Below are 17,564 nucleotides of genomic sequence, written 5' to 3' on the forward strand. Positions count from 1 at the left end.
TTTATCTCTCCTTCTCTTCTAAATGACAGACTTGCTGGATAAAGGATTCTCGGCTGCATATTTTTTCTGTTTAGCACACTGAAGATCTCGTGCCAATTCTTTCTGGCCTGCCAAGTTTCAAAAGAGAGATCAGTCACGAGTCTTATAGGTCTCCCTTTATATGCGAGGGCACGTTTATCCCTTGCTGCTTTCAGAATTTTCTCTTTATCCTTGTATTTTGCCAGTTTCACTATGATATGTCGTGCAGAAGATCAATTCAAGTTACGTCTGAAGGGAGTTCTCTGTGCCTCTTGCATTTCAATGCCTTTTTCCTTCCCCAGTTCAGGGAAGTTCTCAGCTATAATTTCTTCAAGTACCCCTTCAGCACCTTTCCCTCTCTCTTCCTCCTCTGCGATACCAATTATGCATATATTATGTCTTTTTAGTGTATCACTTAGTTCTCTAATTTTCCCCTCATACTCCTGGATTTTTTTATCTCTCTTTTTCTCAGCTTCCTCTTTTTCCATAACTTTATCTTCTAGTTCACCTATTCTCTCCTCTGCCTCTTCAATCCGAGCTGTCGTCGTTTCCTTTTTGTTTTGCATTTCGTTTAAAGCGCTTTTCAGCTCCTGGTGACTGTTCCTTAGTCCCTTGATCTCTGTAGCAAGAGATTCTCTGCTGTCCTCTATACTGTTTTCAAGCCCAGCGATTAATTTTATGACTATTATTCTAAATTCACTTTCTGTTATATTATTTAAATCATTTTTTATCAGTTCATTAGCTGTTGTTATTTCCTGGTGATTCTTCTGAGGGGAATTCTTCCGCTTGGTCATTTTGGATAGTCCCTGGCGTGGTGAGGACCTGCAGGGCACTTCCCCTGTGCTGTGGTGTATAACTGGAGTTGGTGGGCGGAGCCGCAGTCAGACCTGATGTCTGCCCCCAGCCCACCGCTGAGGCCACAGTCAGACTGGTGCGTGCCTTCTCTTCCCCTCTTCTAGGGGCGGGATTCACTGTGGGGTGGCGTGGCCCGTCTGGGCTACTTTCACACTGCAGGCTTGTGATGCTGGGGATCTCGCATATTAGCTGGGGTGGGTAGGCAATTTGCACGGGGACAGGAAGGGCAGGCTTAGCTCGCTTCTCCTTAGGTGATCCACTTCAAGAGGGGGCCCTCTTCCGTGGGCCTCTCGTCTCCACTTGGCTCCGGAGACTCCGTTCTGCTAATCCTCTGGCGGTTTTTTGGGTTATTTAGGCAGGTGTAGGTGGAATCTAAGTGATCAGCAGGGCGCGCGGTGAGCCCAGCATCCTCCTACACCGCCATCTTCCCTCTCTCCTCGCCAAAATAATTTCTAAAAGAAAATACATTGAAACGAGGATTATTTTCAGTTCCCCATATAGGGCGATCTGGAGAGGAGAGCTTGATCCAGCGAGACCAGATAGAATGTTCTAACAAAACCTCCAGAGTAATTAACAGGTGTTATCTACCCAAGGAATGGAACAAATAGGAAGTTCAGGTTCTAAGGAGCTGCCTTGTTTGTGCCAGTGGCCCCACACTAGCTCTTTATTAATTGCACCACCTGGGATGCTGATAGCGAAATGAGCTTTGGAACATTTCAGGCCTGGCATGGAATGCAGTTTTTACACAAGTGTCTTGTGGTTCAGAAATCCGATTTCACAGCTTATCTTCCGTTAGATGAAAGTGTTTACAGTGTGTCTGGAGCTGGAGTAAGTTCCTGCGGGTGCCCAAGAGCAGGGGCCTCCTCTCTCCTCTCATTAATTTGCTGATGCCTAACTGCACTGACACAGTGGTGAGATACCGGGGCGAGAGCGAGAATTTGAAATTTTAAAACAGGACAAAACTGTCTTGAAGTCTGTGGTTTCCTGATAGAATGTTGCTACATATTGCATTTTGATTTCTAATGCTTTTTCTGGGGCACCCCTGGGTGGTTCGGTCGGTTAAGTATCGGACTTCAGCTCAGGTCATCTCACACCTCCTGAGTTTGACCCCTATGTTCAGCTCTGTGCTGACACCTCAGAGCCTGGAGCTGTCCTAAGATTCTGTCCTCTCTTTCTGCCTCTCACCTGGTCACCTGCTTCTCTTTCCTTCAAAATAAATAAACATTAAAATAAATTTTATAATGTTTCTCTGGAAGATTAAATTTTATGGTATGCCAATTTTGAATTTTCTGTATTAATCAGAAAATCTTACTTGTGGACCATCTACAGGTAAGCCGATAGTGGGAAACCAGAAACAGTGCAGCCATTGTCCCAAATCCCAGAGTCCAGAAGTTTGTTGTTCCAGGTTCCACCAGTGTGCCAGGACTGGGACCTCCAGCAGAAAATGCGCCACCTTTCCACCCTGTAGAGCTTCTTGCAGGGCACCAGGGATGGTCCAGAATGGAAGGGAGGGCAGTGGCCCACAAGGGAGGATCTCATGAGCAGCTGTATTGCATAGGGGAGAGGCGTCCCACATGACTTCCTTCCGCCTCCTCAGTTCTGTCTTCCTGGCATCTGTTGTATTCTTACCTTAGGGGAATTTCCATCAGTAGTTTACTCCATGGAGAAAAAGACCATCTATAAGGGGGGGGGGGGGGGGAAGCGGGTATTCTTGTGTTTTGATTTTGGAATTTATGCAAATTTATGGAGGTTATTAGCCTCCAAAAATTAATTCTATGGCTACAGAAAAATAAAGTGGTGTTTTTAGGTCCATAGAATTTTTGTTTTATGATAATCGTCTGTAAAACGTGACTTAGAAACATTTATGTTTTTACTTCTCTTTTATCTATTTCCATTGGTCTGAATTTTCAAATACTTTTAAAATTATATTGAAGCTATTATGCTTCATTCATTTATTTAGAAGGGAATACCATATTTACTAAAGTGAAATTTTGGGTTTTGTCTTGCATTCTTTGGTATTTTCCTTAAAAAAAAAATCGAATTAACTCAAGAACATTTGCTTGACTAGGAAAAAATTTCATCTATCTTTCAAGATTTCTGTTAAAAATAACAAAATTTTGACTTTTAAAAATGTTCTTTGACAATTTTTGTGTGTTCTGCAAATTTTTGAAGTAAGTAACTGAATTCTCTTAAAAGTAGCTACTGAACTTTGTTTATTTTCACCCTTACTGAATGCATCACTTCTCCCTTTCCTTCCTCTCACCAGCTTACACTGGAACTCACTTTTCTGCCTTAACATTATTGTCCAATGGACCCATTTCCACAGTACTGGTCTTCACTTTACCATTTCAATATATATTACAAAAATATAGCAGAAACTTTTATCTATTGCATTCCACAATTTTAGCAAATTAATATTCCAAATTACTCCAAAACTATGATTTCTTATTTCCTTTACTCTTAATTATTTGGAAGTTGACTTTTAACTTTTTTAATTCTATTATTTATTTATTAATTTTTATTTATTTTTTAATGTAATGATAGAAAATTTAGGACTACAGAAAAGCCAAGGGGAGGAAGAGAATAATTACAACAGGATAAAACTCCTAGTATCATATTTAGGAATGATCCTCAATTATTCCCAGGGTTTTTTTTTAAATTATATATATATATATATATATATATATATATATATATACACATATATATAAGATTATATATATACATATATATATAAAGTATACATATATATACATATATATACATACATATATATATAATCTTACTTTATATATAAAGCCATGTTGACTTTATTTTTTTAAGAAGGAATGTGCTAGGGCACCTGGGTGGCTCAGTCGGTTGAGTGTCTGACTTTGGTTCAGGTTGTGATCTCGCAGTTTGTGGGTTTGAGCCCAGCATTGGGCTCTGTGCTGACAGTTCAGAGCCTGGAGTCTGCTTCTGTGTCTCCCTCTCTCTCTCTGCCTTTCACTCATTCATTTTCTGTCTCTCTCAAAAATAAAAATAACCATTAAATAAAAAAAAGAAGGAATGTGTGCTAATGTAAGAAATTGAAACAATAATCAATTCAAAACTTGGTAAATAAAAGTCCACCTCAGTGTTCTGAGTTGTGCAGTTACACCTTGCAACATCGCATTTTGGTTTCTTTCTATTCAGATATTCACTGAAGAAATACAACTCGTGCTTCTATATGTGCTTCATTGTATGTGTGCATATGTATTATATAGGTCATATAATGTTAATATTGTAAATTTAGTCAGTAGCAGCATGTATTTGTTCAGTATGTAATATATGCCAAGATCGAAATTTTAATTAAGAGCACATTTTTTAAGGTAACAAATCTCTGAAAAATCGGAATGTATAAAAATGAAGGATAATTTCATTTGAAAAAATATGGTGTCCTTTTTTTTGTCAATGATTTAATTTCTCTGAATCAAACACTTTTTAAAGGAACATATGTTGTATGGTAGTGTTATGTTCTCTTAATTACTTAAAACTTGTACTTTCAGAGCATCTTGAGGGAATGAACTTAAGTAGTAATTTTGAAGTTTTTTTTTTCAGACCAATGTAGCCTATTTTGAATATTAAAATCATTTAAAAGTTATGATTTTATACAAATCATTATATTATAAAATATTACTAAAAGATTCTCTAGGGGTTCCACTACTAAGCTCTTGTGATGGACATTGTTTTCAGCAAACCATTCCAGGACAATCTGTCTGAGGAAAAAAGCCTGCACAGCCAGCTGGTCTCCGCCCCCCATCCCTGAGCACTGCAGGAAGGTGACTTAGCTGTTGGAGGCCCATGGGGGTCAATCCTACCTGCTTCTGTGCTCTTCCACTGCCTGCTTTCCTTTCTGCAACCCTGGGAAACCTACCTGTTTCATATTTGCGTGTTTTCGTGCTTTCGTCATTATGTTTAGGATTTAGATTTTTAAAACATGAGCTTGCAGGGGTGCCTGGGTGGCTCAGTTGGTTAGGCGACTGACTTCAGCTCAGGCCGTGATCTCACAGTTAGTGAGTTTGAGACCCAAGTCGGGCTATGTACTGACAGCTCAGAGCCTGGAGCCTACTTCAGATTCTTTGTCTCCCCTCTCTCTACCCCTCCCCTGCTCACGCTCTGTCTCTCAATAATAAATAAATGTTAAAAAAAATTTTAAACATGAATTTGCAGCGACACTCCAAAGAGGTCCCCTATATAATACACACTTTAAATGATCTAATTTTACCCATTTATCTTTTATCTTTTTCATTTAGTTTTAGCTTTACAAATGTGGCCTAAAGAGAGCTTTGAATTTTACACAAAACAATATGAAAATATTTTTGCATTAATTCTATGGCTACAGAAATCATCTGAGAGCAAATTTGTTTAGATGCCTTCCTTTCAAAACAATTTTTTTGGTTTGGTTCTTAATATATTTCTCAAAATGTTTGGGATATTTTTCAGTAAGTGATGATAGAATTAATTTTGTTTTTAGGTTAATAAGACTCTGATTATAAGAAATACTCAGTTTTCATTTGATTTCATCACTCTGTCACTTTTCTATGAAGTCTGTCTCCTCACATAGGGCAGAAATAGGGGCTTCTTGGAGCAAATTTGCCAAAGTGCCACTTGCTTTATCTTAAAAGATTATGTGGGTATTACACAACATATCAGTATATATTTGTTTGTTTCAGTTTTGTGTGTGTGTGTGTGTGTATGCAGGAAATCAAGTTTTGTGAGTTTTTTAAAGTAATCTCTACACCCAATGTGGGGCTCAAACTCACAACCCCAATATCAAGAGTCACATGCCCTACCAACTGAGCCAGCCAGGCACCCTGGATATCAAGTTTTTAATAAAATGTTCCCTCTCTCCCATATGTATCTCCCCTTTCCAAGGGATACAAATCATATTTATGCATTATCTTCAGATTCATATACTTGTATTTTGAACAATATGATACAGCTTCTCTATTTGTAATTCTCAACTTCAGCCTATATGAAGCTGTCTTAGAATTTGTTGCCCCTTTATCCAGTCACTGAAGGTAATTTCTCTTATGTGAGTAGAAATCTTACATCTTTAGCTTCTCACTCTTTACCCTCCACTTGCATGCATACCTTGTCTAGTTCACTACCTCCTGTATCAGTTAGAGATCCTTAGAAAATTTTTCTTAATATCAGAAACATTTTTCATATCAATAAAGTAATTATCTCAATTATAATTTTACCTCATAATTTAGCTCTTTCCTCATTTTTGGATATTTTGTTTTTTCCAGTGGTTCTGCTTGACTCTGCTATATCCCTCTGGCAAAGGCAATGGTTCTCCTACTTGAGTGTTCATGAGCATAATCTGAGGGCTTGTTAAGACACAGGGTGACCCCCCCCCCCCCCGCCCAGGTTTCTAATTTACTAGGTCTGCTTTGGGGCATGAGAATTTGTTTCTTACAAGTGCCAGGATTGATCTGAGGACCACACTCTGAGAGAAATGATAGTGTAAGCAGTGCAACTGAAGGTTCACTAACTGGGATAGAGAAAATCACAGAAATGTACCAAATATGAGAGTGCAGAACTGAAGCTCAGTCTAATATGTAAATGAGTGCTTTAAACTCAAACTTTATCAAGGCAAATGTGGGAGGGGGGTTAGTCATAAACTCACCTCTGGAGGGAAAGGACTTGTTCAAGATCCCACATAAGTTTAGTTAAAATTAGGATTCTATCGGGGCGCCTGTGTGGCTTGGTCAGTTAAGCGTCCGACTTCGGCTCAGGTCATGATCTCACGGTCCGTGAGTTCGAGCCCCGCGTGGGCCTCTGTGCTGACCGCTCAGAGCCTGCAGCCTGTTTCAGATTCTGTGTCTCCCTCTCTCTCTGCCCCTCCCCTGTTCATGCTCTGTCTCTCTCTGTCTCAAAAATAAATAAACGTTAAAAAAAAATAAAAAAAATTAGGATTCTATCAACATACATGTCCCTGACAAGTACAACCTTAAGCAGGATGCTAAACCTTTGTTACTCTAAGTGAACAAACACCATTGGCATCAGCTGGAGTCTTGTTAGAAATGCAAATCTGAGTTCTCATCCCAAACCTACTGAATCAGAATCCAAACGGTAATATTGTCTCCAGGGATTCCTATGCTCCTTATAGTTTGAAAAGCACTGGACTAGGCTCTCCTCCAAAGCTCAAGTCCCTGAAGCAGAGCTCAGCTCAGAGAGCATTTAGATAGCTAATGCTTTGTGGTTATGTTGTAAGTCAGCTGCTGTTTAAGATTTGTTTGGGTGTATTACCCAGGTGTGGCACCCTTCCAAGTAGGGATTTAACAAGCATGCCCTAAAGGTATACTATCTTCCCTTCCTATCTCAGAACAGCTTCTAACTGACAGCAGACACATCCCACAAGTTGGCTGGTGGAGACATTCACAAATTCTTGGATTGGCATAGATGCAAAGACAGTTACAGTATTACAACTGTCAACTATTAGTCTCTTCTGACAGGATTGCCTTAGTGCAGGACTGGATGTGATCCAAAGTCAACAGAACTGGAACTACAAGTTCAGCTTGTGAAGGTTCCTGATGCAACCGTGTTTAAGAAGATTGACATTAGCAGGTGATCAGAGTTTTTCCCTGAGGCTTATATGGGTAATTAAAAAGAAGCAGGTGAATGTTTTTATATGCTTTAAAAACACTGATCCTAGAGGAGTTGTAGCCCCTTCCAGAAAGTATTGCTCCAATGCAAGCTGGGAATCACTTCTATTTGCACTCAAGAAGAGTCTTTTTTCTATTAGTCTGAGGAGAACCCAGCTAAGTTTCCAGGTAAGGGAGTGAGAGAGTAACTTGATGTAGAATCTTAAGGCATGGTGTTTATTGCAACAGGCAACAAGCAGGGTCAATTTCTCCAAGTCATGCTGTGGTTAAAAAGCTCCAGCCAGAAATATGAGTTGAATGCCAAGGTAAGTGAACAGCCTAGGACTTGGTAAACGACGTTTATGTTCTGCCCTGGTCCTGTCAGCATTTCAGAAGGAGGGTTCAAGACTTAATTCGTGCTTTGCATTTCTAAGTGGCCAGTGCGGAAAAGGGGACAGCCATTCAGGCCAACTCACAACAGTTCTCTTTCGTCCATTAAAACAATTTTGCTTTTGAACAGAACCTAGGATTGTCAGGCGTTGCATTTAACAGATGATGTGAATATAACCACTATCAGCCAGCGTCTATAAAATACTTTTCTTTATTGGCCAGTGTTCTTCTTGCTTTCCATAGAATATTCCATTTTAAAGGTAAAAATATCATAGAGGCTTATTCAGGCTCATAACCAAGTGAAGGAAGATCCCTGGCTTTCTCATAACTATTGGGTATCCCTTCTTTTTTTTTTTAAATATATGAAATTTATTGTCAAATTAGTTTCCATACAACACCCAGTGCTCATCCCAAAAGGTGCCCTCCTCAATACCCATCACCCATCCCCATCAGCCCTCAGTTTGTTCTCAATTTTTAAGAGTCTCTTATGCTTTGGCTCTCTCCCACTTTAACCTCTTTTTTTTTTTTCCTTCCCCTCCCCCATGGGTTCCTGTTAAGTTTCTCAGGATCCACATAAGAGTGAACACATACGGTATCTGTCTTTCTCTGTATGGCTTATTTCACTTAGCATAACACTCTCCAGTTCCATCCACATTGCTACAAAGGGCCATATTTCATTCTTTCTCACTGCTGCATAGTACTCCATTGTGTATATAAACCACAATTTCTTTATTCATCAGTTGATGGACATTTAGGCTCTTTCCATAATTTGGCTATTGTTGAGAGTGCTGCTATAAACATTGGGGTACAAGTGCCCCTATGCATCAGTACTCCTGTATCCCTTGGGTAAATTCCTAGCAGTGCTACTGCTGGGTCATAGGGTAGGTCTATTTTTAATTTTTTGAGGAAGCTCCACAGTGTTTTCCAGAGCGGCTGCACCAGTTTGAATTCCCACCAACAGTGCAAGAAGGTTCCTGTTTCTCCACATCCTCGCCAGCATCTATAGTCTCCTGATTTGTTCATTTTGGCCACTCTGACTGGCGTGAGGTGATATCTGAGTGTGGTTTTGATTTGTATTTCCCTGATGAGGGCCGACGTTGAGCATCTATGGGTATCCCTTCTTTTTTGTTTTTGTTTTTGTTTTTGCAGGGTGGGGAGGAACAATTTACAGCATTTATTGAAGATCTGCATATAGCATGAAACAGTAAAAAAAATGATATGAATGCAAAGCAAGTTTTTTCAGCAAAACTTCTCTGATATTTCTTATGAGGACTAGGAAATTTCCAAGACTATTTAGAACCCATTTATTAAAACATTGACAATTGTGGTACACGTAGGGAAATTTCTCCTCATAAAAAGATTTATCACCTTCTTCCTCCTTCCCTTCCCAATCTTGATGTCATCTTCCAATGGAGATGAATCCTCCAAGCTGCTCTTTATAGTTTTATCTCTTGTGATTACATACATAAGCTATACAGTTTATAGAGTTTACTTGCTCTTAACTGCCTGTTTTATTGGTTTTTAGCTTAATATAAGTACACTACATTTTATTGTGCCTCACAGACACTGCATTTTTTAAAAGTTTTATTTATTTATTTTTAAATGTTTGTTTGTTTGTTTGTTTGTTTGTTTGTTTCCAGAGAGAGTGTATAAGCTGGGGAGGGGCAAAGAGAGGGGGAGAGAAAATTTGACAGTGCAGAGCCTGACGTGGGGCTCAAATTCATGAACCATGAGATCATGACCTGAGCCAAAATCAAGAGTTGGACGCTTAACCAACTGAGCCACCCAGGTGCCCCTTTTTTATTTATTTGTTTGTTTTTAGTAACCTACATCCCTGGAGCTTGAACTCACAACGCCAAGATCAAGAGTCACATGCTCTTCTGACTAAGCCAGCCAGGAGCCCCAAATATTGCATTTTTTTACAGTATGAATGTTTACAACAATCCTGAATTAACCAAGTGTACCTGTGCCATTTTCTGACAGCACTTGCGTATTTCATATCTCTGTGTCACATCCACAATATTTTAAACTTTTAAATTTATTTATTATAAAGATTTATAACAGTGATCATGATTCACCAAAAGCTAAGATGATGGGTAGCATTTTTTAGCAATAAAGTATGTTTAAAATAAGGTATGTTCTTTTTTTTTTAAGACATAATGCTATTGCACACATAATAAACTACAGTAGCGCAGTAGAGTGTAAACATAACTTGTATATGCACTGGAAAACCAAAAAATTCATTTGACTCACTTTGTTGCAATAGTCACTTTATTTCAGTATCCTGGAACTGAACCCACAGTATCTCCAGAATATGGCTGTGTTATGTTTTCAATATTTATCTATGCTGTATGTAGTTCCAGTTGTTCATTTTCATCTCCAGATAATTCTATTAATCTCTATGTCTATCACTACTGTATATCTAATACTAACACTTGTGCATACTTGTGTACATTAAATATATGTACATATGTATGAGTGATACCATTTTATATGGTATACAAAAAAATCCACAATAGATAGGACCCTTCTATACCTGATGATTGTCTGAGTCATGTGTAGTGATCAATTATCACCAACACTACTGCCATGATCTTTTAAGTGTGTATATCCTTAGATCCTTACACTTAAAAGTAGGAGTAAACCAGATTCTTATATTCAGCAATGTGAAAAGTGATAAATGGATATTGTGAATAGATATGTGCATGTCTAGCTAGAGGTTTGGGTGGGGAATGAGGGACTAAGAACACTTGTTTATCTGTAGTTATTTTCTTACTACTTAAATTCAAATTTCAGTGTGGTTTAGTCACCACTGGACCTAAGAGTCTGACTTCAGCTTAGGTCATGATCTCACGGTTCATGGGTTCAAGACCCGCATTGGGCTCTGTGCTGAAAGCTTGGAGCCTGGAGCCTGATTTGGATTCTGTTTCTCCCTCTCCCTCTCTCTCTGCCTGTCCCCTGCTTGTGCTCGCTCACTTGCTAGCTTGCTCACTCTCTCTCTCTCCAAAATAAATAAACAAGAAAAAAATTTTAATTCCATTAAATAGTTCTAATTCTTTATTGGACTGTGAACATGATAAGGGAAAAATCCACATGATTATTCCTTTTACTGACTTACATGGAATTGTGTATGAAGGCTTGCACTGAAGTTATTCAGGAGTGAGGTAGGAAAAGTTAAAATTTCAGTCATTTATTTATTTATTTAGGCCTATGCTACCATGGTGTATGTGTTAGTCATTAAGTTTATAAAGGGCTGCTGGGAGAAAGGATATTTTCAGTGTTTTATGTCAATCACAGATAAGTCAGGAGGTACATAGATGCTTTTGTAATTCTTTGATTCTCAAAATTAGGATTGCAAGCCTTCCTTATGCGCCCCCACCCCCCACTCTACTGCTTTAACACTCCCTTTCCTCTTCTATCATTTCTGCCAGTGTCCTACTCCATAAAGTTTTCAATATTATCCTCTTGGAGTCTTCTTTTGTGTATTAATTTTCCCAAATAATTTAAAAGGTTGAGAAAGGAAGGGGCTGGAAACTACAATCCAGGTGAAAATGATGGTAGCTCAAAACATGACAAACCAAATATGGCAAAATATTTAAAATTAGTGAGTTACCATTTCTATATACTATGTAAATTTGCTTCAAAATAGAGTTAACAGTAGCCATTTCTTTAATATATATATATGTATGTATTTACTTATATATGCATAAAATTCTTCCAGAAGTATACATAGACACTGATAACACAGGTGATTCTGTATGTCTTAGAGTGGCAGCATGGCAAAGGAAGAGGGATCCAACTAGAGTGTCTATATAACTTATCCAAAATAACATACTTCTGAGAGGAAGAAGGAACTATTCATCATCATGCCAGGACAGTGGTTGTAAACTGAGTCTTCACCAGGCAAATACAGCTATATGATCATCAGGGATGGAAGGCAGACTTGCCATTATATGTCATTTTGTACATTATGATTTTTCAACATGTGAATATATTAACCATTCAAATTCATAAATTAAAAATAGGCATAGGGGAAAGGTGTTTAGAAATCAAGGTCTTGGTGCTATTAAAATTGATTTTAGGTCCTTTCAGATAAAAAAAGTATAGATATTGGGGCACCTGAGTGGCTCAGTTAACTCTTGATTTCAGCTCATGATTCATGAGATAGATAGAGCCCTGTATCAGGCCCTGCACGACAGTGTGAAGACTGCTTGGGATTTTGTCTCTCCCTCTCTCTCTCTGCCTCTCCCTCACTTGTGCTCTCTCTCTCTCCAAATAAATAAACTTAAAAAAATATGTAGTTCTATATAACTATGATAGTCCCCAATTTATAATGGTTCAAGTTATGATTTTTCAGCTTTACAATGGTGCAAATGCAATACTCATTTCGTAGAAATCATGCTTCAATTTTTTTTAAAGTATAAACTCCGTGTTTGTTTGTTTGTTTGTTTTCCAGAGAACAATTTCTCTTCAGTACTTAAGGACTTACTCCCTTACATGGACTTCAGTGGAGGTTGTGGGGAAGCACCAGCTGGTCTAAATGTAGGGTTTGGGGATGTTTGGGAGGCTCAGTTGTTTGAGCATCTAACCTTGATTTTGGCTCAGGTCATGATCTCATGGTTTGTGGGATGGAACTCCATGCCAGCTCTGGGCTGAGCATGGAGTCTGCTTAAGATTCTTTCCTCTCTCTTTCTCTGCCCCCCTCCCATGCAAACACACATTCTCTCTCTCCCTCTTTAAAAGAAAAATAGAAAAGAAAATTTTAATCTGGGTAGGGGTGTTTGGTCTTTTTGTGCTTCACCAGAGCAATTCCTGACCATTTTGCTGTGAATGGCACAACTCCCACAGTAATGTAGCTTCACATACAGCTTGGGAAGCACATAGGCAACTAAGATACTCACTTTGGAAATGTCCCTGGCAGTGGTGGTCTCTACTATGTTCTGAATAAAAGGAACTTTTTTTGTTTTAATGTTTTTTTTTTCTTTTTGAGAGAGTGTGTGTGAGCAGGGGAGGGGAAAAGAGGAAGATACAGGATTTGAAGTGGGCTATGCGCTGACAGCCTGATCTGGGGCTGGAAGTCATGAACCATGAGATCATGACCTGAGCCGACAGAGCCACCCACATAAAAGGAACTTCTTAATGGCCCTGTCCTTGGGCATGCAGTGGGCATAGCTGGTGCCACAAATAGGCTACATGTGACCCTTTTTGCAACATGGCCATTATTTCTTCTTTTCTTGGTCATCTCGGAAGCAAGGACCCAAGAGAGAAATACTGCAAATTTAATTTTTTTTCATGTTTTCTCAGGCTAGTGATCTGAGGCATGATACTCTTACTTGATGCTGGACAATAGCAGGGTGCCACAGCTACCAGTCAGCCATGCAGTCTGTGCCCATGCAACCATTATATTTTTCACTTTCAGTACAGTATTCAATAAATTGCATGGGATATTCAACACTTTATTATAAGATAGCCTTTGTGTTTGATTTTGCCCAACTGTAGGCTAATGTAAGATTTCTGAACACATTTAAGGTAGGCTAGGCTAAGCTATGATGTTTGGTAGGTTAGGTGTATTAAACATTTTTGACTTTTAATATTTTCAACTCAGGCTTATCAGAACATAACCCCATTGAGGAGGGCACCTTTTGGGATGAGCACTGGGTGTTGTATGGAAACCAATTTGACAATAAATTTCATATATAAAAAAAAAATAAGTTGTGGAGGATCTGTGTATAGATATATAGATCCATAAAAACTGTGTGTGCATGTATTTTTCACATGTAATTATAATGATACTTGCAATTCCAATCTAGTCACACAGGGTTTGATTTGCCTTACTCCATTCCCTATCTGTATCACCTTCCTCCACATTGAGAACCCTCTTTCCCAGAGTCTCCCTTGTTTTGTCTTCTCCTCTCCTCCTCTCTTTTCCCCTCCCATTGTTCATTCTTTTGTTCTTCCTTCCTTCCCATTGGTTGACAGAAGAACACAATGTAGGCATCATAGGTTTAATATCAAACTTTCAAAAATGTCACAGAAAATTCAAGCAGTGTTCTGGAAAGAGAAAGGGCTCTTGATCTAGGGGGATGAGGAATATTTGTAGGTACACAGGGCCTGAATTGACAGTGGCTTAGGGAAGCTGTAGGGACCCTGTCAAGTGGGTGTCCCCTCATGAGTGTGGCAACTTATCTGTTTGAGCCTTGGGTGACAGAAGAAGCCCAGGGCCATGGCCAACCCCAGACAACCTTCCATGGGGCTGCCACACAATTTCCTATAAAAGGCATATGTGAATTTTTTTCCAAGATGGGTCCAACATTTCTTTTCCTATGGAATAGTGAGCATGAGGTCAAAGTCCATGTGATACTTTTTATGTTAGTAATCAGTCTCTGCCACAGGAGAAAAATACATGTTTTCAAGTAAAATTGAATAAAGGAGGTAATAAGTTATATTACATTGTTTTCTTTAAGGGGGCAAAGGATATTTTATGCATAAATATTTTTCTTTCATTCTGCTTATGTCCTCACTTTAAATTCTCAGAAGATAGTCCAGAAATCTCTGAATCTGTGTCCTGTTCCATCTGCACATTATTAGTAATGAGTTTTTTAAATTTAATTTACAATTAGTTAACACAGTGTAATATTAGTTTCAGGTGTACAATATAGTGATTCAACACTTCCATACATCATCCAATGCTCATTTCAAGTGTACTTTTTAATCCCCATCATCTATTTCACCAATCCCTCCATCCACCCACCTCCCCTCTGGTAACCATCAGTTTGTTGTCTACAGTTAAGAGTCTATTTCTTGCTTTGTCTCTTTCTTATTTTTTCCCTTTGTTTTCTTGTTTTGTTTCTTAAATTCCACTAGGAATGAAATCATGTGGTGTTTGTCTTTCTCTGACTTGTTTCACCTAGCATTATACTCTCTAGGTCCATCTATATCATTGCAAATGGAAATATTTCATTATTTTTTTCTTAATGTTTATTTTTGACAGAGGGAGAACATGAGCAGTGGAGGGACACACCGAGAGAGAGAGAGAGAGAGAGATAGAGGGTGCTGACAACAGAGAGCCTGATGCAGGCTCAAGCTCAAGAACTGTGAGATGGTGACCTGAGCCAAAGTCAGATGCTTAACTCATTGAGACACCCAGGTGCGCTGACTTCATTCTTTTTCACTGTTGAGGAATATTCCATTCTATACATATACCACTTCTTCTTTATTCATTCAACAGTTGGTAGACAGTTGGGCTTTTCCCATAATTTGGCTATTGTAGAAAATGTTGCAATAGCACTCCTAGGAATTTATCCAAGGGACACAGGAGTACTGATGCATAGGGGCACTTGTACCCCAATGTTCATAGCAGCACTCTCAACAATAGCCAAATTATGGAAAGAGCCTAAATGTCCATCAACTGATGAATGGATAAAGAAATTGTGGTTCATATACACAATGGAGTACTACGTGGCAATGAGAAAAAATGAAATATGGCCTTTTATAGCAACGTGGATGGAACTGGAGAGTGTGATGCTGAGTGAAATAAGCCATACAGAGAAAGACAGATACCATATGGTTTCACTCTTATGTGGATCCTGAGAAACTTAGCGGGAACCCATGGGGGAGGGGAAGGGGAAAAAAAAAAGAGGTTAGAGTGGGAGAGAGCCAAAGCATAAGAGACTGTTGAGAACTGAGAGCAAACTGAGGGTTGATGGGGGGTGGGAGGGAGGAGAGGGTGGGTGGTGGGTATTGAGGAGGGCACCTTTTGGGATGAGCACTGGGTTTTGTATGGAAACCAATTTGGCAATAAATTTCGTATATAAATAAAAAAATTAAAAAAAATGTTGCTATAAACATTGGGGTGCATATATCCCTTCGAATTAGTATTTTTGTAATCTTTGCATAAATACCCAGTGGTATAATTACTGAATTGTAGGGTAGTTTTATTTTTAACTTTCTGGGAAAACTCCATACTGTTTTCCAGAGCAGATGTGCCAGTTTGCATTCCCAGGAGCAAACAGTGCAAGAGGGTTTCCCTTTCTTCACATCCTTACCAACACCTGTTGTTTCCTGTGTTTGTGATTTTAGCCATTCTGACCAGTGTGAGGTGATCTCTCATTGCAGGTTTGATTTGCATTCCCCTCATGATGAGTGATGTTGAGCACCTTTTTATCTATTGGTCATTTATATATACATAAATTATAATATTATAATTCCTAAGTATAAAAGGATTAAGCACTAAATGGAAATCAAATGCATTAAAAAAAAACTATTGAAATTTAAATGGAAAATATTACATTAGCAATATCATAAATTATTTTCCAAAGAATATTGTAGGAAGTAAGGTACATTACATATTATATAATGACTAAGTCTAGAATATTTTTACTTGCATTCTTGTCCATATAGTTTAAAACTCTAGAGCACTGACTGAATGAGAAGATCATTTTAAAATAAATAATAGAGGAGCATGTGAATAGCTTAGTCAGTTAAGCCTCCAACTCTTGATTTTGGCTTAGGTAATGATCTCAGGGTTTGTAGTTTCGAGCCCCACATTGGGCTCTGTGCTAATAGTGCAGAGCCTTCTTGGGATTCTCTCTGTTTCCCTCACTCTCTGATCCTCCCCCCAGTTGTGTATGAACGCTCTCTCTCTCTCTCTCTCTCTCCCTCTCTCTCAAAATAAACAAAGGTAAATTCTTTAAAATAAACAATATATTGTGGCATATGCCTTCTTTTTTATTCAGAAAAAATTGTAAGATTATTTATTTTGAGAGAAATAGAGCAAGAGAGAATGAGCAGGGGAGGGGCAGAATAGAAGGAGACAGAGAGAGAGAGAGAGAGAGAGAATCTCAAGCAGGCTCCATGCCATCAGTGCAAGCCCAATATGTGGCTCTGTCTCACAAACTGTGAAATCACAAGCTGAGCTGAAACCAAGACTCAGATGCTTAACTGACTGAGCCACCCAGGGGCCTCACAGTTTTGTTTTGTTTTTAATTTTATTTTTATGTAATGTCTATACTCAAGGTGGGGCTTGAATTTACAACCAGGAGATCAAAGATTCATATGCTCTACTGAACTTAGCTAGCCAGGGCCCCCGAGGTATGCAATTTTAAGGATAAAAGGAAGATGGCCTTTGTGCTTTTATATGCAAATAATGTTCTTATGGAGATAGTCCTCAGAGTTTCCATTAGCCTTGAGTGACAAGATTCTTTAAGTATTGTGTGAAAAAGAGACAATCCTTTTACTGATAGGAGGTTTCCAATTCTATCTGGGTTGGATCTTCTAGATATCTCCAGGAGTAACAGCAATTCATTATAAGGTGGCCAAAGGGTGTCACTAATTTTGAACTGGATCCTGTGGAACATCAAATAGTTTATTTATATGAATCTGTAACGTTTTATGTAGTGCTATCAGCTATGCAGTTGATTCTTTTTTTTAATTAATTTTTTTAGAAAGAGTGTGAGAGGGACAGAGAGAGAGGGAGAGAGAGAAGCTTAAGCAGGCTCCTTGCTCAGTGTGGAGCCATATGTGGGACTTGATCTCAGGACCCTGAAATCATGACTGTTATGCCCAGAATTCGTGATCCCCAAATACCGCCAGGGAGCCAAGTCTGATGTAAAAGCAAAAGAGCCTTTATTCGAGCTAGCTCGAGCTCAATCCCCTACCTGCACCGACACAGCGGTGAGATACCAGGGAGAG

General features: G+C 38.8%; 2 pseudogenes; both read right to left on the bottom strand.

Moving 5' to 3' along the window:
* Positions 1–12,367: 12,367 nt before the first annotated feature.
* On the bottom strand, positions 12,368–13,116 carry LOC121042606 (40S ribosomal protein S26-like; annotated as a pseudogene).
* Positions 13,117–17,106: 3,990 nt separating this feature from the next.
* The window catches only part of LOC121042567 (centromere protein K-like), a 1,772-nt pseudogene continuing 1,314 nt past the window's right edge, over positions 17,107–17,564 (bottom strand).

Source organism: Herpailurus yagouaroundi, unplaced genomic scaffold (assembly GCF_014898765.1).
Source record: "Herpailurus yagouaroundi ecotype Mexico unplaced genomic scaffold, PumYag 185, whole genome shotgun sequence".
NCBI classification, from domain to species: Eukaryota; Metazoa; Chordata; class Mammalia; order Carnivora; family Felidae; genus Herpailurus; species Herpailurus yagouaroundi.